Consider the following 23,390-nt stretch of genomic DNA (forward strand, 5'->3'; position numbering starts at 1 on the left):
CTCTGCCATTTGGGAGTGTCATGTTTTATAAACAATTAAGTCAAGGTTTTTCATAGTTTAGCTCTTTTCGTGACTTTACTGATTATTTTAGTAGTTTCATTGCTATTTATTTTATTTTAGTAGTTTCTTTTAGTAGTTTCACATATAAGTGTGAAAGTTTTGTCTCATATATTTTGAAGCAATTATTAGTTGCCTGCAAGTTTATAATTATTATGTCTTCCTGAAGAACTGATCCCTTATCATTATATATTTTTCCTCTTTCTCTCCAGTAATATTTTCATCTTGAAATCTATTTTATCTAATATAAATATAGCCATTCCAGTCTTTAAATGCTTATTGCTTGCATGATATATCTTTTCCTATTCATTTACTTTAAATTTACCTGTAATTCATATGTAAAATCAATCATTTCTAGACCACATATAGTGAAGTATTGGTTTTTTATCCATTCTGATGATCTCCGCCTCTTAAGTGGAGTGTTTAATACATTAATATTTGTCATAATTATTCATATATTTGAGTGTAGATCTATCATTTTATTTTTTGTTTTCTATATATCTCCTCTGTTTCTGGTTTCTCTTTCCTCTTTCCCTATCCTTTTAATTTGGGCTTTTAAATATTTTTTATAATTCCATTTTACTTTTCTTGTTAGCTTTTCAGTTTTTTTGGCATTAACTTTTAGTATTTCTTCTAGGGATTATAATTTACTGCATTAATATTTTATAGTCTATTTACAGTTAATACATTATCCTCTACATAAAATATTTTTAATGTGTAATGTATATCCTATTCCTTAGGCTAAATTGTCATGTGTGTGGCATGTGGATATACTATAAATGCCACAAGAGTTTATCTACATAATTTTTATGTTAAGCAGTTACATTCATTTTGAAGAATTTAAGAGGAAAACACCTTAAAATAAATCAGTCTTTTGGATTTTCTCTGTAGTTTTTATTTACAATGGTCTTCTTTTCTTTTTGGGGATCCAATTTTCATCTTGTATAATTTTCCCTCACACTGAAAATCTTCCTTTAGTATATGTTGTAGTGTGGATCTACTAGGAACAAATACTCTTAGTTTTCTTTTCCTGAAAATATCTTTATGTTGACTTCAATATTATACAATATAATCACTGGATGTAGCATTCTGGGTTGACAACTTTTTATATTATTTCAGCATGTTAAACATACTGTTATGCTCTTTCCTGGCTTCCATGGTTTCTGAGGTAAAGTTAGCCATTAATTAAATTATCTGTTCCCTACATGTCATATGTTTTTTATTTCCTCTCTTTCTGCTGTCAGGATCTGCTCTTTAACTTTGTCTTGTGAACCATTTATGATGATATGTCTCAGTGTGGGATTATTTGTTTTCATTCTCATTGGTATTTCCTGATAATTATGTATCTGCAAATGTCTTTCATCAAATTTGGCTATTTCGTATCTATTACTGTATCAAAAATTTGTTCTACCCTATTTGCTATCTCTCTGTGATTCAAATTACCTAACACAATTAACTGGTAATTTAATATTACCTCATAGATCTTTGAGGTAATATTATTTATCTTTTAAACTTTCTTCTCTCTGTTCTTCACATATGGTTATTTCCATTGAGTAAGTTCCAAAGTTAATCTTTTTTCTACTATAGTTATTTGGCTATTAGGTTCATTTGTGAATTTTTTATTTCCAATACTGAATTTTTCACTTCTAGAATGTCTATTTGGTTCTTTTTACTACTTCTATTTCTCTTCCAAGATTCTAATTTTTTTGTTCATAGTGAGCATATTATTTTGTTTTGCTTTGGACACTATAGATAAAACAGTCACTTTAAAACCTCGAAAGTAGTTCTAGCATCTGGAGCGCCTCAAGAATGTTCTCCTTTACATATTTTTTTTCTTGAGTAGGAGTTGGCAAGCTTTTTCTATGAAGGACCAGATAGTAAATATTTTAGACTTTGTGGGACACATATGGTTGCTGTCATATACTTTTTTTGTTGGTGGTGACTTGTTTTGTTTTGTTTTGTTTTACAATCCTGTAAAAATTAAGGGGAAAAAAGTCTTATATGAGAAGTCATACAAAAACAGTCTGTGGGATAAATTTGGCCAGAGATCAGAGTTTGCCAACACCTGCTATTGAGAATGTGTTTCTTTCTTCTGGTTCTTCTTATGTTGGGTATTTGGATTGTATCCTGGGCTTTGCGAATGTTTAGTTGTGGAGATTCTGGATTCTTTTATTTTTCTCTGATGAGTACAATTTCTTTTGTTGTAGTAAGCAATAATCTTGAACTGCAAACTCTGTTTCTTGGACAACAGCTCCAGTCTTAGTTCAGATCATTTGTCTTCCCCTGAGCCACTTTGAGTCTATTAGACAGGATTTGGGAAACCCTATCTGATTTTTTGAATCTCCAAGATTCTCCTGCTCTCTTCAGTGGCTGGATTCCATGGCTTAACTTTTTTCATCCACCAGGCCAAAATACGACATGTTTTTTTCTCTGTCAACCCTACCCCCACAGCTTCTGAGTCTTGCCAAATGTACTCTGCCCCAAACTAAAAACCATGAAAACAGGAACTTGCTTTACGTAACTCATCTTCTCCTAGAGTATACTCCCTACCAACTGGTCTACCTATGTTCACTGTCTGGGGCCTCAGATAGCTGTTATTTGAATTATATACATTCCTTATAGTTATTTTCTGTGAGGGATTCACTCCAGTAGGCTTTTTAAAGATCATAATGATCTTTTAAAGGTCTTTTACCACCAGCAGATCTCCACCTATTCTCCCCATCATGACTATTTTTTTCCATTAACTTTTGAATGGGGAGAGATCTATCTAGAGCTGGCATTTGCTAAATAGTGAACCTAATGTTCCCAGACACGGCTCATTATTTATTTAAGTTTTGGAAGCATGTTCCTCTCATCTCCAGTTAAAGAATAGGTTGAAGCACACAACCCCTGGCTCAATTTCAATGCCTACTACCCATTGATCCAAGGTCTGCTGCTTCAAATATCAGGTTTAGTATTCATGCTAATGCATCAGCTAGTGTGCACATATTGTAGTCATGAAAACGCTGCTGTTTCCTGCAGCATTTTATGGTTTTGTTCTTGTTTAGACTTACTTTCCCATTTACTGTAAAACTACAATGCAACGTTGTTTTAAAACATTTGCATTTATTGCCATACTGGATCCTAAAAATTTTGATTCCTGATAGATGCAGTTAGAGAGCTACTGAGGAAGCTGAGGTGGGAGGTTTGCTTAAACTAGGAAGGCAGAGGTTGCAGTCAGCTGAGATTTTGCCACTGCACTCCAACCTGGGTGATGGAGTGAGACTCCTTCTAAAAATAATAATAATAAAATAAAAATATTTTCCAGGCCATAGAGAATAACATCCACCTTTCTGATAAATCAACAGCCTGCACACCAAAACTACAGGTGACTCAAATGATCTTCACACATTCTTTGAAGTAATGTGTCCTGTTCTTTAGAAAATAAAGTATGTAACATGTAACCAAAACATGGACTTCATAATCAAGGTCTCATAAGTAAAACTTCTACCCACATGTTAACAGGTTGCATTTCTTGTTTCAGTTTAGAGAGCAGTGACTGATACTTGTCTTGCTGTGAATTGTCATTGTTTTTTTTTTTTTTTTTGGTGTTTTTTTTTTTTTTTTTTTACTTTGAATAAGATAGAAGACTTTGAAGTGTTTTGAACAAAAGGCTTACATAATGTTTTCCATTTTGAAAAGGCTTGCGCTGGTTGCTAGGTGGAAAACAGTTTAGAGCAGAACAAGGGTAAGTTAAGCTGGAGTACAGACAAGCAATGACGGTGCTCACACCAGAGTGGTATGAATAGAAGTGGAGTAGTTGGATTACAAACATATGTTGAAGGTAAAGTTGATAAGGTGTCCTGACTTTTTATGTAGGTATGAGAGAAAGAGAAGAGTCAAGATTACTATGATGAATTTACACTGAGCAAGAAGGTGGATGAACTGCTTTAAGAGATAGATAGAGATAGAGAAGGAAGAAAATGCAGAAACTTGGGGCCTCAGGTAGCTGTTATTCAAATTACATACATTCCTTATAGTTATTTTCTGTGAGGGATTCACTCCAGTAGGCTTTTTGAAGATCATAATGATCTTTTAAAGATTAGAAAATCTGTTTTAAATATGCCAGTAGAGTTGTCAAGTAGGGAGCTGGATATACAGGTCTGGAATTCAAAAGGGAGGTCTGGATTTGAGATAGAAATCTGGGAGTCATCAGAATATAGAAGATATTTAAAGCCACGAAAATAAAAGTATAATTTCATAGAGCATCCCAGAAATATTTTAAAACCAGAAGTTCTTGTTTTCCCCATTTCCTACTCCAAACCACTTCAAACATGTCCTGTGGAGAGATGCTGCTGGCTTACAGGTTCTCTGGGCCCGGGCACTGGCACCCAGCTTGGATGCACCTGCTGAGGCTGACTAGTTGGCAGGTGCACATCACCAGCCATCAGGAAGTCATGGAGATGACAGATTTGGCTCTGAGTATCTGAAGCAATTATACATACCCTAGTCCTGGCAGCTCCCCCAGTATGAAGGCGGGCAGGCTGCCACACTTCCACCTTGATGGTGTGAATACATAACCATGTCTCACCTAATGAGGAGGCTGCACTCCAATAACATTCTTGCTTGTCAAAATGTGTGTGTGTGTGTGTGTGTGTATATATATATACACATTTACATATATACATAAATATATATATATACTGAAAGCTGATAGACCCCCTTCAAATATGTTTGATAAAGAAGTCACAAGCCCCACAAATAACTAAATATTAATTATTAAAGATTAAATATTTCTTCCAAAAAAAACAGGTATCTGAATACATAGGAAAATAAGAGAGGAAGGCATAGACTGTTTAAATCTAGGAAAGATTGGAAAAGGTCTGTGTTCAGGTAGAAAGAAAAATAGTGTTGGTATCACCTACAAAGGCTTGCTGAAATCAGAGAACTCAGGTGTATTTTGGGAAAAGGGAGTAAGCCAGAAGCAAGTGAAACTAAAGTTGGAAGTACTCACTAACTCCCTGGGTTGCACTAGTATGGTTGCAAAGTCCAATATCCAGTGTTCAGAGAGGTACATAAAGCCTGGGCTTCAGCCTAACATCTATTGGCTGTGGCTTAAAATGGCAACTGGCAAGGAGCCTCTGAACCAACGGTCCCCAATGTCCCATCCAAACTTCTATGAAGAAGCTCAGAAAAACATGAAAATCCCATAATGCACTGAGAACAAGTTGGAAGAGTCAATACATTGCCAGAAGATGAGAGTAATGTTTCGTAAATATAAAAGTGAGAGGACTAGACGCAAAAATGGACCCTGTGGCCTACCTGTTTATGTTTGGTGATAGGTACAATGACCTCTCCACCTCTGGCTGCCCATGACTTAGAAAGTAAAGGCAATAAAACTGGAAAACAGGGTAGTTTTATGACTGCAAGGATTCTAGTTTTTGAAGCAGCCTTCTCCTCCTTCATTTCCACTCATCAAGGACGAAGAAAATAAATCTATAGGCTAGGCACAGTGGCTCATGCCTGTAATCCCAGCACTTTGAGAGACCAAGGCAGGTGAATCACCTGAGGCCAGGAGTTCGAGACTAGCCTGGTCAACATGGTGAAACCCTGTCTCTACTAAAAATACAAAAAATTAGCTGGGTCTGGTGGTGGGCACCTGTAATCCCAGCTACTAGGGAGGCTGAGGCAGGAGAATTGCTTGAACCCGGGAGGCAGAGGCTGCAGTGAGCCAAGATCACGTGATTGCACTCCAGTCTGGGCAACAAGAGTGAAATTTGAAAGAAAGAAAGAGAGAAAGAAAGAGAGAAAGAAAGAGAGAAAGAAAGAGAGAAAGAAAGAAAGAAAGAAAGAAAGAAAGAAAGAAAGAAAGAAAGAAAGAAAGAAAGAAAGAAAGAAAGAAAGAAGGAAGGAAGGAAGGAAGGAAGGAAGGAAGGAAGGAAGGAAGGAAGGAAGGAAGGAAGGAAGGAAGGAAGGGAAGGAAGGAAGGAAGGAAGGAAGGAAGGAGAGAAAGAGAGAAAGGGAGAAAGGGAGAAGAAAGAAACAGAGAGAGAGAGAAAGAAAGAAAGAAAGAAAGAAAGAAAGAAAGAAAGAAAGAAAGAAAGAAAGAAAGAAAGACGAGAGAAAGAAAGTGAGAGAAAGGAAGAGAAAGGGAAAGAAAGAAAGAGAGAGAGAGAAGAGAAGGAAAGAAGGAAGGAAGGAAGGAAGGAAGGAAGGAAGGAGAAAGAAAAAGAAAGAAAGAGAAAGAAAAGAAGTCAATAAGCTCATAGCTTATGCATAAAGAGAGAGTGATGGTAGGGCATAAGAAAAGCACATAAGCCTGCCTTCTCCGGGATTCTAATTCTGCCCTTCTTCCCTTCCTCCACTGTTTTGTTTTTACCTCTTTTATAGCCTCTGTCACATTCTACTGTATTAACTGCTCATTGTTTAGCTTCCCTACCAGGCTGTGTGTACCTGGAGGGCAGGTACTGTTTAATATTTTAGGGTTTCCTTGCACTAGCACAAGGCCTGATATGTCATATTAAACTGAGCCGTACAGAAGTGCTGGTTTCAATTATGTGGCCTAGAAAAGAAAAAGTAGCTATTTCGTATAATTCAATCTGATCTGACTCAATGAATATATATTTAATCAATGATGAATAAATTAGAAACTGATTCTCCACAGAATAACAAGAACAAACTCACTCCTGGAACCCTAATGATCAAAAGAACAAGTGACAATATTTATAGAATTTTGAGTGAAAGTATTGAAAGTCTGAAATGTATACTCATATAAACTATCTGTGATATTAAAGGTCTCAGGAGTCATACCATATAACCTTCATGAAAACAAAAGATTTTAAAGACATATTCCAAATGGCCGAGATATTCCAAATGGCACTGGGATGTTAACATCATGTGAAATTCCTGGTGGGATCTCTCCAAGGAATATAAAAATTCATAATGGTGATTAATCACAAAAGTCTTACTAAGGATTAGTACTTCTGAAAACCACACTAAGCTTCAACTGGCCTCTCTAATGACCTCCAAGAAGGGAGCAGACTGGGGCTATCGTTCATAATAGCATCTGGATGAAGCTGAAAAGTAAATCAGGCTTGGGGCAGGTAGAGATCTGGAGAACTGACCTACCTGCAGGTCTTGAGCACAGACATTAAGAGTGGGAATAATTCTTACTCTCACTCGCCATTGGTTCAAGCAAAAAGTTGGCCAGGAAGGTTGGTGGAGAGGAGGTCGCAAGATAAAGAGGAGGCCACAAGATACAGAGGAGGCACCTCAAAAGTCAGACAGAGCCCAGGATTTCAGGCCAAATTATAGCCCCAGAGAGACGCTGATTTGGAGTTTAGGGGCCAGCCTCTAGTTCCTGAAAGTAGAGAGTCATTCCCAGACTGAGGCAGATTAGAATAGGAGCTTCACAACTAAGGAAGAAATCTCTATTTTTAAATTTTTTTTATTTTTTATTTTTTTGAGACTGAGTGGCACTCTGTCGCCCAGGCTGGAGTGTAGTGGTATGATCTCAGCTCACTGCAACCTTGCCTCCCAGGTTCAAGCAATTCTCCTGCCTCAGCCTCCCAAGTTGCTGGGATTACAGGTGCCTACCACCACACAAGGCTCTTTTTTTTTTTTTTTTTTTTTTTTTTTTTTTTAGTACAGACAAAGTTTCACCATGTTGACCCAGCTAGTCTCGAACTCTTGACCTCAGGTGATCTGCCCACCTTGGCCTCTCAAAGTTCTGGGATTATGGGTGTGAGCCACCACTCCCAGCCAAGGAAGAAATCTCCTGTAGCAGCAGGAACACCTGGTCAGGTTAAACTGGCAGCAAGTGTGCTCTGAGAATCTCCTGCCTCCCCTCAGGGCCAGTCCTCTCCATGCCGAAGAATGAAAGTGGCCAGAACCCGCACGTGAGGAGATGTGAAGATACAGAAGTACACAGAGGTTGGGACCAAGCCAGACTTTCGGTGGCTTCCCACAGCTGAAGGATAAATTACAAGCTTTATAACCTGACACACAAGGCTCCAGAAGATCAGGTCCTGCCTGTCATTCCCAAGCACCCCTACAGAAATGCGTTTTGTCTCATTGAACTAGACCCATCCCTAAGTAGCTTCTGCCCCAGTCAGTGACTCCCTCCTCCATGTGCCCAGCTATGAGACACACACCACTCTGCTCTGTAATGACTCAACTACATCTGTGTTTCTGCTACTTGGCAGGAACCATCTCCCCACATCCACTGTGCTTATCACAGTGCTAACTCATAGAAGATAGAAAATACAGCACAAAGCAAATCACTGTGACCTCAGAGTGGGGCTAGTGAATTTATTGACATAAGGAATAAAAGAGACCTTGGGGACTGGAGCTTGAACTTTACCCTGACTGCTTCTTTGATCCCAGCCTATAAATCTTTCATAGAAATTCTCATCTTCCCCCTCCTCATGGTAGGAGGGTGACAGGTGCAACTGGCTGTCATTGAGGAATGCTTATGAATGATGACAAGAACCCAAGGCTTGAGGAGTGTTACGTTTGGGTGTTATTTTTTAACTCCAGAAGACAGCACCTATGAAAAATATTTTCTGATTTCATTGCCTCTATGCATAAATAAATAAATACGAGGCAATTTGATTTAGTGGAAGAACCACAGGCTTGGTTGAACAGATTTGATTTCAGATTCTAGCTCTACCACCTAATGGGGAAGTAGGGTGATAGGCTATAAAATTGAGACATTATCCACTAGCCCACAGAGTTCTGAGAATCATTGAAAAATCAATGTAATATGCCTAATTCTGAGCTGGGTTCCTATTATACATTCAGCAAATGTCTATCCCTTCCTCCTGCATCAGGAAGCAGCCCATACCCTCTTTGTCAGATTCTACTCCAGAGTCTCAGAAGATCATTTTTCTCAAAAACTTCCAGATAAATTCTACATAATGCCACACATATCTATGAGAAAGCTTCTTGTATTTAGTGTTTCCTACTCAGCTAAATGATACGGAGAATCACCAAGGAGGTGAATTCTGGAATCCGCTGGGTACAGCACAGGACAAAAGACTTCAGTGTTCCTTTCAAATCCTAAGATGCCGTGAGATTCTTTGGTGCCTATGGATGGCTTTAGCCTCTGCAACTATGAGGATAAAACATGACTGGATTTGCTTCTGTAAGGACCTAAGTTGTCCATGCCCTGGATGCTCCCAGGACAGCATCCTCTGGAGCAAACCTTCTTCCTCATTAAACCTTCAAGGGGAAATTGGGAAGTTCAGAGAGGAAACTCAAACTAGGCATTCAGAGGGTGGGAATGTGGAAGAAAAGGACTCTGTAAGTGCATGGGCCAGAGGTAGGGCAGATCCTCCAGGGATAATTTTGGCCTGCCATTCTGCACTGTATCTAAAGGAGTGATAACCAGCCTTTACCACCAGCAGATCTGGCTCTCAGAAAAGCTCAACCTGGAGCCTGAAGCAATGCTGCAGGGGGTTCCCAGTCAAGTGCAATGGTCAAGATCGGGGCTAGCAGAGTCATGCAGCCATGTGCCTTTCACAGCCCTTGTTCTGAAACACTTAACTCAAGCCGACCTCTTCTTTCCTCCTGGCTGTACAGCCTGTAGTCATCCTGCTGTTTCCTTTTTTCACTGTGTTCCTATCAGATCCCCAGACTGGATTTTGGCTTTTTTTTTTTTTTTTTTTTTTTTTTTAAGCACAGGGCTACTTCTCTCCTGGGAAGGGGGTCTTCAGGTGTCTTGGGACAGCACGCCTCTCAATTTTAACTGGTAAGAACCGTCCTGTGTCAAGGCCATTGTCACCATCCCCACTCCCACTCTCCCCACGGGGCTCCCCAGGTAGCCTCAGCATTCTGGGGGATCACTGCACTAGGAATGGCACCACAGGCAGAACCGAGGGTACATGTAGGAATCCAGCCCTGTGAGCCATAGAGGAAGGCTGGGGTTGGGACAGGGCTCTGACTTGGCAGTGAAGAGGATGCTAAACAGAAGCTGAAAATTGAACAAACTGAAGACAAGGGTAGTTGGGTTCTAAGGGTGTCCTGAGCCTCCCCAAGACACTCAACCTACTAAGTCTATAGTATTAAATAACTTTGTTAATTTCCCTTCCAGTAATAGGAGGGGGATGGCTCCTTGTCCTCACAAGAAGTAATTGAGATTGGAATGAGACTGAAGGCAGAGGGGGATCTTAACAATGAGGGACTGTACCCCAGAGTCTTTTTATGCCTTTGATATCCAGCAACACTGGACCTCCCTCCTACCTCATGGCCTTTGTGCAGACTCCTTTCGCTGGCAGGAATGCTCTTCTGCTGCCCTTCTCTCTACACAAAGGATTCCTTGTAATTCTTCAGCATTCAGCTCTTTCCTGAGCCCTAGACTAGATGAGGTTGCCCTGCTATTCATTCTTAAGAGCACCCTGCCTTTTTCTTGATAGTCCCTAACACTGTCGATAATTATCTATTTCTCGTATCATTTAATGTCTGTCTCCTCTAGGTTATAACATCCATGAGGCCAAGGTAGCATGGGCTTTGCTCACTGTTATATCCTTGATACTAGAAGCATAATAGGTGTGCAATAACTATTTCTTGAGTTAAGCATTGATGAATTAATGTTGAGTGCTTCTCTGGCAGCAATGTGCTCAGCATCCTGGTTGTGTCGCCTCAGACAAGCCACATAGGATCTAATGCCATTGGTAATCTCATTGTTTGTATTCTCCGGGTGAGGGAATTGAGGCTTAGAGAGGCTATCTTGCCCTCCTCAGGTTTCAGACCTAGGAAGTAGTAGTGTCATGATTTGAACCCAGGCCTGCCTGATGCTCACGTTTGAGCTCTACACTGTTTTTGCAGGGGGAGTAAGCACAGGTGTTAAGTTTGAAGTTCGTGGGCTGACTAAGGGTCTTGTCTTCCCTCACTAACTGCACAGCATTGGCATGCCAGTGACTCCTGGGCCTCAGTTTCCCCACATGTTATATGGAGACAGAGGGACTAGGTGATCTCTGAACATTTGAGGCCTACCAGGATCCTCTTGGAGAAGCTGCAGAGTGCTTCCTGGCCCAAGAAGGCTGCCGTATGACTTTCTTATCTCCTCCCCGATAATAGGTGTTCAAGACACTGATAAAGAAATGACAGAAAATGGATATTCCATCTTGAAGTGAGAGGGGTCTCTTTTTGGATTATCCTGGTCACAGAAAGTTCTTCCACAGCCCTTCACTTCAGGCCTAGGCCTATGGCCCGTGCTCTGCCTTCTTGCCACCCTCTGCTTTTACCATGTGCCAGATGTGCCAGGCCGGTGGCTCACATCTTGGTGGTCTCAAACGCAGAGCTCTATCCTTCCATCCCCTAGAGACACACTGTCACCTTTTCAAATGCCTAGTATGTCCACATAAGTGTTCTACCATTATTTCAATCTCACAGTTTCAAATTATACCACATTTCAAACTGTACTCATTATCTTCCCTAATATATACATCTAAACTGACTGCTTTTCAAAGTCCTTGTATCTTTTAGGGGCCTAACAATGCCCTCAGGCGTGAAAGCTAGAAAACTTGTCTAGAGGAAGTCATCACTGACTCCTCTCTTTGCTTCACCCCCTCTTCCAGCTAGCCCCAACCCCTCCAATTGCCCTTTGCAGTGTTTCAGGGAGAGACTCCCATGTGGTTGTAGCCATTCCCATCCTCCTAGGCAGGTCCAAGTCAGATTATACCTAACTTTCTGTGGGAGCCTTCCTGCCAGTCTTCCTGCTTTGACCTCTCCCATTTCAACCCACATTGCCACCGTTTGCCCCTAGTACCGTTTGAAGTCAAAGGTCAGTCAACCGTAGGAGTCAAAGGTGGTGAGAGCTGGGTCAGCCAGCAATGTCAGGTTTCGGTGGGGCCATGGGTTGGTGAAAGCTTTCCTGGACATTGCTGAAACACAGCAGGAGCCAGTTCCTAGAACATGCATTTCCACAGTGGTACCATGCTGCCGTGAAAAGTAACTGTTGGATGTTTTATTTTTTAATCTGCCATGGGAAGTTTAATTTACTTGCTCCTGATGTCAACATCACTTCACTCTGCAAACTTCACCCAGTGATCTAGCTGGGCTGCTCTAGGCACCGTCCTGCCCACACCAGGATTATTCTTGCCTCTTTCATACAATTCATCTCCACCTGGGAAAACTTCCCCCTTCATTTTTCACCCGCAAAATCCACACATATTTCAAAGCGAAAGCCTTGCCCCGCCTTGCTTCCAGTCTCTCTCACCATTTCCAGGTCTCCCCAGTCCCCCAGCACATGGGTGATTCTTGTAGCTCATTTAGCCTCCACTTAGGTCTCCTCAGTGGTGTTTAAATACCTTCTAACTCATTTACTCATCACTTCAAGAAGGTAAAGACATGGCAAGCTCCTTAAGCGCAGGAACTCTGCCTGGCCCTCCCCCAGCCCAGCACAGCCCTGAGCCATGACATTGGCTCACCAAGTGATAAAGAGTCAGGTGAGTTACTCTATCAGAAGCTGAGTGCACAGACCTACAACCAACACATCCTAGGAACAAACGACATGGTAAGGGTTCTGTTGGCTCAGAAACTATGATCTCCACTTCTATCTCCGTGGTTACGGCTCTAGCTTCTCACCCCACAAACATCCTGTACCTTGATCAGTAAATGCCCTAATTGCAACACCCACAATTTGGAGTAGCTGCCTGTGCCTTCAACTAGAAAACCTAGGACGTGCAGGATAGAAAACCCCAAGGGACACATCTATATATGTACATTATTGAAAGCCCTACGTGAAGAGCTATTTAAGATTCAAGTTGATCTTGCAACTGCCTGCAGCTTCTCCAGAATCCAAAGCCCCATAAAGGACTTTCTCTTGTAAAGAAAGGGAGTACTCAAACACATCTATACTTATCCCTTTCTAAAGGATCCAGGAAAGAGCCCTGAAAAGCATAGCGTGGGTTTCCAGGGGCATAAAAAGACTAGAGACTATTAACGATGTCAGTGACAATAGGGAGTGAGGATGTTTGTATCCAATGTCTGTCCATTTGAACTTCCCCCAAGCTCCCACACCCTCACTCAGATTACGTGTGTCCTCTTCTTCCATCTAAAACCATTCCTTTACAGTCATCCGTTCTGCCATTGACACCGAAATTTCCTTTTTCCTGAAAAAAAAAAAAAAACCTTCCTGTTTTTCTTTCTTTATTCATTGTCCTTTACTATAACTCAAACTCCCATGCTTGTTGTTTTCAAGCCCAGTGCAGCCTCTGTAAACATCCTATGGACAATGTGCCCAAACGTCACAGCCTGCATTGCCGCTTCCCGCAGCCACAGGGCGATCCTGAGGTCCTGCATGCACAGTTGGCGACGTCTGTATCACAGCGGCATCTGCTGGAAGAAGCTTCACACTGCAGCTAATGATACCACTGGGCCTCTGCCCTGGGATCCACACAACAGATGCCCAGAGGCACAAGGCTGCTGGATCGCTTCGAGGCTAGTTTACACCTATATGACCCACTTCCTGCCAGCTCTGAATAAAAGAAAAAGCAATTAATATTCACCAGGCATTCCCTGTGTGTGCCGGATAGATGCTAGGTGCTTTCCATATGCAAAATAAGACACTGCCATCACCCCAGGAACAGCTGGTAGGATTCTTATTCAAACGAAGCGGGCATGTAGGTGTTTTTTGATTTTGTTTTTATTTGATTTCGTTGTTGTTTAAATTTTTATTTTAATTTGTGTGGGTACATAGTAGGTGTACAGATTTACGAGGTACATGAGATGTTTTTCTACAGGCATACGATGCGTGATAACCACATCATAGGAAATGGGGTGTGCATCCCCTCAAGCATTTATCCTCTGAGCTAAAAACAATCCAATTATACTTTTTTAGTTATTTTAAAATGTACAATTAAGTTATTATTGACTATAGTCACCCCATTGTGCTCTCAAATACTAGGCATTATTCACTCCAGTTTTCTGAACCCATTAACCATTCCTACTTCCCCCTTACCTCCCACTACCCTTTCCAGCCTCTGGCAATGATCCTTCTACTCTACATCCATGGTTTCAATTGTTTTACTTTTTAGATTCCACGAATAAGTGAAAGCATGTGATGTTTGTCTTTTTGAGGCACACATAATTTGAATGCTGCTATCTGACTCTCTATGTCAGCAGATCTGAAGGTTCAAGGCCTAAGAAGAGGTCCTGTTCATTATTCTGCTGGAGTTTTCGAAATGACGCCATTAGTCTGCAACATCATCCATTGTTTGACATTTTTATCCAAATACACGTAAGCATTATCATAGGGGGTAATAAGCAAAGAGATGAGGCTTTTATCAAGCATTTACTAAGAACCAGGACCATTTCATATACCATCACATTTAATTCTCAATCAAAAAGTTGACACCCTCATTTAATAAATGAAGGTTTGAGAATGCTAATTAATTTGACCAAGTTTGCAGATCTGATAATTGGCCTGAAATTTAAACTTAGTGCTCTTTTTTCCAAGTCCTTTGGGATTTGCCCTTCCTGCAGCCTAAAGCTGTGCTCACATTTCTATGAAGCCGGCCCTCAGTATGTACGAAAAGTAATTTTTCATCAGCAAAGGCAGCTTAATAGTAAGGACAGGTCCCCAACATCAGCAAAAGTCAGAAAGAGAAATGGGACTGAAATTCCATTTGGAGCAGGATTATAGATGAGCTGAGCACATTTTTTAACTCAAATGCATCACTACCTTTTTGTACTTCCTTGTGAAACATCTTAATAAGCAGGGGGTGGAGAACATAGTCGAGACCATGCTGTGACCATCTAGTTTGCAAGAAATAACAAATGAGCTGAAACCACCAGGAGATGGATTGGTGCTGAGGGAGAGTAGCCCCTGATTCCGAAGTCAGGACTTAAGTGGCTTTAGCACCTGAAATAGGTGGACTCTCCATTGGGATCTCTGATGATGACGGGGGAGAGCAGCTATGCTGGTTGGAGAGCAGCCATGCAGGGTGGAAAGCGCAATCACAGCAAAGCCAAAACACAGACAGCCTGAGAAATTCAAGGTCGCAAATGGAGCTGCACAAAGGAGATGGCCGGGATACCTGAAAAGAGGAGGCTCTTAGAAATCCTGTGACAATGGTAAGGACGGTAAAATTCCCCTTCACAAAAAAAAAAAAAGGACTCAGGAAGCCAAGCTGGGGATCTATGTGTATGTGTGTGAGTGTGAGCCTGTGTATGTGTGCTCATGTATAGTGTGAAAAAACACCATTTACATATGTTCAGAAAATCTTTCTGAACCCATACGTTGGCCACAGTTCTCTGCATCTGCTCAGCAGACTCCTCACCTTGATCCTCTCTGGCTCTTGATGGTCAAATCCTCAGAACAGATGTGGACCATGTATAGAGACCCAGCGAACACCCAGGGCAGAAATCATCCCATCACCATAGGGATGGTGCTCACTGCCCATCTTTCTTCATGTTTCCCACCCCAAATATGCTAGGAATCACTGCATTTGGCCCCAGAAAACTGGCCCACCCAGTGCCATCCAGACTGCATGGCTCACCATCCTCTCCAGTGCTGTGACCCCCTACCTGTCTGAGGATCAGAAGTTAATCTTTCTTAGAACTTCACAGCTTAGATAATGTCCTGGGAGTTTCCCTAAGGCAGGGGGCATTTTGTTTCTACCTATCTCCCTGGTGCCTAACATTTTAGTAGGAGGGATAATGCCTATAGTGGAGATCCATTATTTATACTTTAGTGGGAATTTCAGAGCTTTCTTTTTACTTTATGAACAGAGTGGTAAACTGCCCAGGTAGGAGAACTGAGCTCAAAAAACCATAGCCTTATTCCAGACTCTGCCTCACCCACTTTGTGAGTGACCTTGGCCTCTCTGAGCCTCAGTTGTTTCACGTAAAAAGTTTCCCTGAGATTGGGGAAAGGGGAAAGTGGAAAGTGGAGCAACATCCTGGAAGTAAATACATTGATGTCAATTGGATATTATTCTATAAATGTTTCTAAAATGTTTAAAAGTAAGTATGCAACCATAAGCATTGAAATGGCAATTAGATACTTGCAGAGCTCATGCTGCATCTAATGGCTGAGGCTGACTCCAGGCCCACCACTAGTTCCAAGCTTATCGTCATCATCATCACCACCACCACCATCATCTTTTTTGAGCCTACAAGGTGTCAGGACTAAGGTTTATAGAGTATCCCACTACATCATAAAAATAACATTCTGAGGTGAACATTAATATTATTTATTCTTGCTAGATGAGGAAATCAAGGCTCACAGAGCTGATGTCCCTGGCCAAAGGTCTCATGGCCAGTATGTAGCCCAATCAGAATATGAACTCTCAAGTATCTGAGAGAAAGCAGATGCTTGTACATGTAATCTCTTCCAGCAAACGACCCATGGGACTGAGTCCTCTGCAGGAATGCTGACTCTATGCAGGAAAACTTCACTAACATCTCAGCTTGGGTGTTTGACAACCAAAGGCTAGGAATTATTTTATAATTCTTATGAGAGCCCTAACCTCAAAGTCACTGAACTGGAGAAAACAAATTGAATTTCCTTCTAAGTGCTAGCACTCCAGGTGTCCCTAGTGCCAAGCGGGCTGAGAAGGATGCAGGTGACATCCATGGGAGGAATGTCAATGTTGAATTAGCTGATTAGATTCTTACCTCATAACCTGAGGGCAGGCACACTTAACTCTTCTTCTGTGTGGAAGATAGCAACTAAGAAGCCTGCAGCTACTTAAATTCACTGTTCATTGATCTGCTGTGGTTTGCAAATGACCCCTCTGGTAACATAAGTTCAGCATCCTTAAAGGAGCTATAAAATCTAATATCCCTGACCTATCACTAACACTAACAAGTGCTTTCTTTTCTTTCTTTTCTCAGAGAGGCCCTGGGGCTCCCAGCTCATGGGCAAGCCTTGAGCTCACCACACGTTGTTCCTGATGGGCCCTATCCACACTGTTGTCAGGAGGGCTTTTACAAATAGAATCCCATTTGCCCAGAGAGCAAGAAAATGGTCCAAGATTGCACCCTCCCTAAGGAAACTCTAGCCAAGGCCAGGAGAAAGAAGAAAGTGGTAAAGATATACTTCCGGGTATTTTCAGAGCTCACTGATGTATCTGAAAATAATTCATAAGTACAAACTCCCTGCCAGGTGCTAGATCTCAGGGAAAGCAAAGAAGGAGATGCTTGCCCTGCTCCCAAAGGTACCCCAAGTCTGTGGATTCTCTTTAATTGAATAGCCAAATGTATTGAAAGAGCATGGCGATATAGTGTGATAAATGTGTTCATCAGGAGTTACAAGACAGTAACCTATGTGGGCCTATAAGGGCGACAGTAACCTATATGCTGGTGACCAGATGGACTTCATAAGGGAAGGTTCCCAAGAGTTGGGTCTTAAAGAAAGTACAATTTCCACCAGAGATCCTCTGGAGGTCTTGCTTGAAGTTGTCGCTCTATCCTTCCCTTGAGTTTGGAGTGATTTATTACAGGCAGAGGAAACCAGAAAGCAACTTAATATGTCTCTAGGTGGCTGTTGAAAGGGGAGAAATTGGTAAAAGGATGCCTGGTGTAAGAACTAAGAAAGAAATGACTGTCAGTGACTGAATGGACAACAGCATCCCCAAAGACCACAGAGATGAGATTATAACAGAGGATGCTATTTTTCTGACCTGGGGGAGAGATCCTTTGCCCTCCTAGATAGGGAAGTGGGGGTGATGGTGATTCTACGGGTTTTTTTACAGGCTATTTCAACATAGGTAAATCACAGCAGCCTCATGGAGGGCTGCTCGAAAGGAAGACTTGGGGGAAGGGGTGTTGCCGCCTCTACTGTGATCTGAACAGAGGCTGCAGCTGGGCTTATTATTTCTTGCAGTGTGGCTCTTGCCACCATTGACAAGATGAATTTTTCAACAAGAGCCTTGCTGATGCTTTTCTCTGTTCAAGCCCAGACAAGAAAAATAATCATCAGTTAGAACAAAACAGAGAAAATAAAAGCTATCTTCATTTACAGATTTTTTTTCGTTAACATACAAATGCTTTAAAGGGGAAATAAACTTTTGATAAAATTAGATGAGGCAACTCAAGAAGAGAGCAATCAAAGGAAAATGGAAGGAGCCAATCATTCAGCAGGGGTCAGGGATTCAGAGCCAATGATGATAGAATTGCTGGAAAGTCAAAGAAGGAAGGTGAAGACTGCCAGCCTGAGTCACTGGATTATATATTGTGGGGCTCTATGAGGGCTTTGGGGGCAGTAGTTTTCATTTCCTATGCTCTGTTGGAAAAGAAAAATCATATGGGAAATAAAAGGGTTAGCTTCCATTGGAGTGGCCATTGATGGGTCGCTGAGAAGTGTGGTTCAATGGCAGCAATGGAAGCTAAGCTTGACCTCCACGTCTATTTTCTGGGTTTTCTCAGATAGTGTCTTTCTAAACCTTCCCTAACAGTTTTTCTCTCATACCCAAAACTCCGAGATGCCTATCGCATGCCTATCATGATGGGTTGCTCTTGTCCGTGTCCAACTCAGCCTCCCTCACTGGGAGAAGAGCCCCTCACAGGGGCACTGGTTTTATGCCCTGCACCTGAGAGAGGACTTGGTACAGAGCAGGGCTTGTTTCATGATGGTTGATAGTAGTAAGAACTCACACTGAACTGTACAGTTGGAGCAATAAGAACTGTTAACCAAGCTCATTGCACAGCCAGTGCCTCTAAACACATCTCCAAATGCATTGCTCCAAACGATCTCCAACAGCATCAATCACTTGCTACATTGTCCCACTTCCAGTTCAAAATGTGCCAATTGAATTCATTGGTTTATTTTCCCCAGTTGCTTCTGACTTTCCTCATGCCATTGTAGCCATGGATTTCAGCTCCTTGGATACGTGGCTAACTCTGCCTTTTCCCATGCCTCCCCCATCCCTCCACTGCAGATGAGGGTTCATAAACTATTTGAATGGAAAATCATCAGGAGTCCATCTAGGTCCCTTTTCCTGATGCTCTGAAGGATTGAATGTGAGTATACCCCCTTCACATCCTGGCAGATTTGAGAAAAAATGACTCATTCTCTGGTTGTTAGTGACTGGGCTCTGGATGGACATTCAAGATCTCTTACAAAAGAACTGGAAAATAGTATCAAGGGGAGAAAAAAGAGAAGAAACTAGATAGAGAGGTTCTGACAAAAAAGAGATAAGGATGGGACTTTTCCTGATGTTAAGAAGATGTCAGAGAATGGAGGAGGGGAGAAGCAGTGAGGTTGCTTATGCGACTGTGCCAGAGCCTGAGGGTTTCTCCTGAGGAAAGTGTTGCTAAGGGAAATTGAGTGTGGGGGTCCCGCCAAGGAGCCCTGGGAGTGACGCTGTGCAGGTTCCCAGGAGCTGTGGAAACTGAGTCACCACTAGAAGACTTCATCCCCTACATGCAAAGTCTCCCTTTGGCAGAGTGGATGGCATCTCATCAGTATTCAGCCTCTCCCTTGCCAAATGCCCTGCAGGAGGGGCACTCCTCAATGTCATAGGGTTTTGCTCCAGCCTACATAGTAGCCAGCCTCCAAAATAGCCCCTTATCATCCCCAGTTCCTTGTATTTACACCCTTAGTAGCCTCTCTCTCTCTCTCTCTTGCTCTCTCTCTTTCTCTCTCTCTCTTACACAGTCTGAGGAAACAAACTAACAAGCTGTCATGTAATGAGGAACCTAAGGCAGTCAAGGGAAAGTCCCATGTTACAAGGAACCAGGGTCTCCAGCAACAGCAGTGAAGGACTCAGGCTCCTACCAACACCCACCTGAGCCATCTTGGAAGGAGGGCTTCCCCTAGCCTGACGTTGAGATGACTGCAGCCCCAGCCGGCCGAAAGCCTGACTTCAACCCCGTGAGGGACTCAGAGCCAGAGCCTCTCAGCTAATCCACTCCCTGATCCCCGACCCTTAGAAACTATGAAGTAAGAAATATTTGGTTTTTTAAGTTGTTAAGTGTTGTGGGTAATTTGTTATGTGACAGGATAACTAAGCAACCATATATTTTATTCCAAGTAGACAACCATTTTTTTAATCCTAGAATATCTAAACACTCAAGAAACAAGGGTGAGGTTACTGGACACTGTGTGGGGTGGTGGTGAGAAACCTACCCCAGTTTCCCATCCCAGTCTTGAACACATAGGACTGAGGGAGCAGAGCAAAGCTGAAAGGTTGTTCCTGCCTCTGCAGGGCCTCTCACCCCCATCATTTGTCTCAAGCCACACTCACTGCCCACTGCCCCGGGCACTACAGCCAGTGCCCTTCCTCTGACCCCCTGGCCTCCCTCATGTCCCTTGCCTGCCCATACACCTGCCACAGCTCTGAACCACAGTCCAATCAGGGCACTTCCGTCCTTACAATCTTTCAATAATCCCCTGTATTTTTATAAAATACTATTTAATTACAATTAGAGTCCTACCCCCCTCCCACCTCCTTCACAGTAACCTCTACATTCCTTTCCAGCGAGTTCTCACATTTCCCCTGAATAGCAAGATGGGGAAAGAAGGGTAAGTGTAGTTTTTTGGCTTTGGTTTTGTTTTTGCTTAGCTATAAGGTCTGCCCTAAGGAGATGGGGAGCTTCCCCACTCCCACGTCAGCCCAAAAAGAAGAGGATGGCTCAGGCACTGATTTCAGCAGGTGTCAATGTCCCTGGGCATTGGATCTGGGGTGAGAAAAAGTAGTGATGGGAAAGGGCAGGGGGTGGACAGCCCTAGGTGTCTCCTGGCAGCAAAATCCTAGCTCCTGGGAACACACAAGCTTCCATCAGGACCCCAGCCAGGAATCTGGGCTGTAACTGTCATGTAGTATGTCAGAGCCCAAGCAAGTGGGCTGGATCAGCCTGGCCCTCAGGCCAGAGAGCCAGCAAGCTCTGCAAGGGCCAAGGGCAGCAGCCCACAGGTGTTGGGGAGTTAGGCAAATGCAAGCACTGTCCTGGGGAGCCAGGTCCATGCAGAACCCACCTGCTATGCACCTGCCTGGATGAGCACTGGCCTGGGGACACAGATGGCTGAGCCTACAGGAGAAGCTCCTTGGGCACCACTCTTCTCTTGGAACAGAAACTGGATCTCACTTAGCATTACTCTGGAGAGAGGTCAGCTCCTGTTGGAAATAGCATGCAACTTTCCACCATGACTTTCTACTATTAAAGGATTATAGACACAGTTACTTCTCATATCTTCTAGATGCCTCCACCTTTCCTCATCACCCTTTCACCTCTGCTTCCTCCACTCCCTTCCAACCCCACCAGTCACTCTGCCTTTCCTCCACTAGGTCACAGAGCTCTGGCCTTTGGTTTTCTAACTAGTGAAGGACTAGAGGGAAGGTGTGAGTCTTGATGGTCAGGGATGCCCTGTCTCATTCTTGCCAGGCTCTTAAATCTCATCTCCCAAAATGTACCATTCTGCCTCTGGTGTGGCTTCTCCAGACAAGGCTCACCTCCGTGAAGAGGCCACGCATATCTGCACCATCCTAGGTACCCACCCACAGTACTGCCTGATGACCCATTTGCTGAAAGGCGTGAGTAATCCACCATTAGTCAAGCCTTGCATACATTAGTGTGGTGCAGTGCTACTGAGAGTTCAATGCAGCAGGTTCGGGCTTCCAAGGTTGCCTGCACCATAGCTCCAAGCTGGGTAACTTCAGGCACTTACTCTCTCTCATCCTCAGTTTTCTAATCTGTAGAATCAATATTATAAACAAAGTAAATGAAGAGCCCAGTGAGATAACATAGTAGGCACCACCCTGGTGCCTGGAACATTCTAAATACTCCAGAATGAGCAGTCTCTTCATCTTTCCCCATATTTCCCTTCATCCTTCCTCTTTCCAAACAAATTGAAAACTCCTTGAGGGCAGGTGCTGTAAACTGTAAGATCTCTGTAGCCCCAGCTCTACCATAATTCCCCAATATTCTGCTAGAATCAAGAAGGCTGATATGATGATGACAATTAGAGTGGCAGGGATGGGCAGGCATTCATGATGAGGATAAGATTTGCACAGGTTCACTGCTGGAAAACAACCAAAAGCATATCTTTGGCAAATAGACTTCCCACATGTCAGGCCACGCCAAACCGGACATGCTCACCCATGACCTCATCTTCCTTACTTATACTAGGATTCTGCAAGTTTCAGAAAACGTATACTGCCAGCTAAGAAGGCCTTGACACCCAAATGTCCCCATCAGGACCTCTGTGCCTGTAGCCCATGACAACCCCAGGAGGGACCCCTACGAGGGTAGCCTCTGTGCCTATTGAGTCACCTGCTCACAAGTACCTCCCATGACACTCAGCCTTTGACTAGCCTCACAAAATCTAACACTCCATGGCTCATAATTATGTATTTATTGAGATTACTTCTGTTTATACTTGCTAGCAATTGGGAACTGGCCAAAGGAAGCTTAGCTGCACTCCTCACCCTTTATTTAGGCAAACTTTCTAGCGAAAGTATCAGCAAAAGTCATTCATGACCAAAAGAGTATAGTTAGTACCTGGTCCTAATGGCTGGAGGGTCCAAATGTTAACCCCAATGCCACTCAGTTCAGTAACTTAACAATGCCTTCATTTAGTCCCCAAAGATGGAACCTCTCACCTTTTTCTGGGAAAGGAGAGATGAGGAAATTCAACATCAAACCAAAAGCTTGGATTTTACTTGTGTCTGTCAAAGTTTTCTGACAGAAATTAGTAGGCAGAGTTCTAAACTGTTAAGTGGAGGGTGGAATAAAACCTAGAGAAAGAGACTGGATCAGTACTCTTTTGGATAGAGACAGGCCTCAAAACAAAGGGCTCTGGTTTGGAGATTTTGTTTTTCTGGTCACATACACTGTACCCGATCTGAACAGATTTTTTAGCATGAAGTTTGAGGCCCCTACTCTCCAAGCCCTTTCTCATAGTGAGTGCCGTTCTCGTTTCTCTACCAAGACACAATCAGACACCATCTCACCTTGACAGTCACTTCCACAAGCATTGTACCATTTTATGACACATAATTCTCACTTCTTTTCCCTAGGCAACTAGGACTGAAAAATTTATAGGCTACTTCTGGAAAGGACGGTGAATCCAACAGGAAAACACTCCAAATGCAGGTAAGTTGAAAACTGGCCTTTTAAAGGTCTAACAGAACTCACTTGTTTCAGACGCTTGAAAAACAAAAGCCTGATTCTTTTCCCCTTGTCTTTTATCTTCAGAAACCATCATGTCTCTTTAGATTGTTTTTTTTTCCTTTTTCACGCAAAGGACAGAATCATTAACAACCCTTCAGGCTTTCCCAGGACCACATCAATTAATCTGATTTGGGGTATTTCCCTTGGTTAGCAACAGTGAGCGGAGCCATGAGCCCGCTTCAAGCTCCTGAAATTGAAGCCCTTGTCATTCACTTCTCATGCAAAGGCTCAAG

General features: G+C 42.6%; 1 long non-coding RNA gene across 1 annotated transcript in view; it reads right to left on the minus strand.

Annotated features, from left to right (window-relative positions):
- LOC105496002 (uncharacterized) overlaps positions 1-12,487 on the minus strand; it is a 58,706-nt gene extending 46,219 nt beyond the window's left edge. The window contains exon 1 of the long non-coding RNA XR_011607456.1: positions 10,279-12,487. This is a non-coding gene — a long non-coding RNA (uncharacterized lncRNA). The remainder of the gene's footprint in view (positions 1-10,278) is intronic.
- Between the last annotated feature and the right edge of the window lie 10,903 nt (positions 12,488-23,390).

Source organism: Macaca nemestrina, chromosome 9 (genome assembly GCF_043159975.1).
Source record: "Macaca nemestrina isolate mMacNem1 chromosome 9, mMacNem.hap1, whole genome shotgun sequence".
NCBI classification, from domain to species: domain Eukaryota; kingdom Metazoa; phylum Chordata; class Mammalia; order Primates; family Cercopithecidae; genus Macaca; species Macaca nemestrina.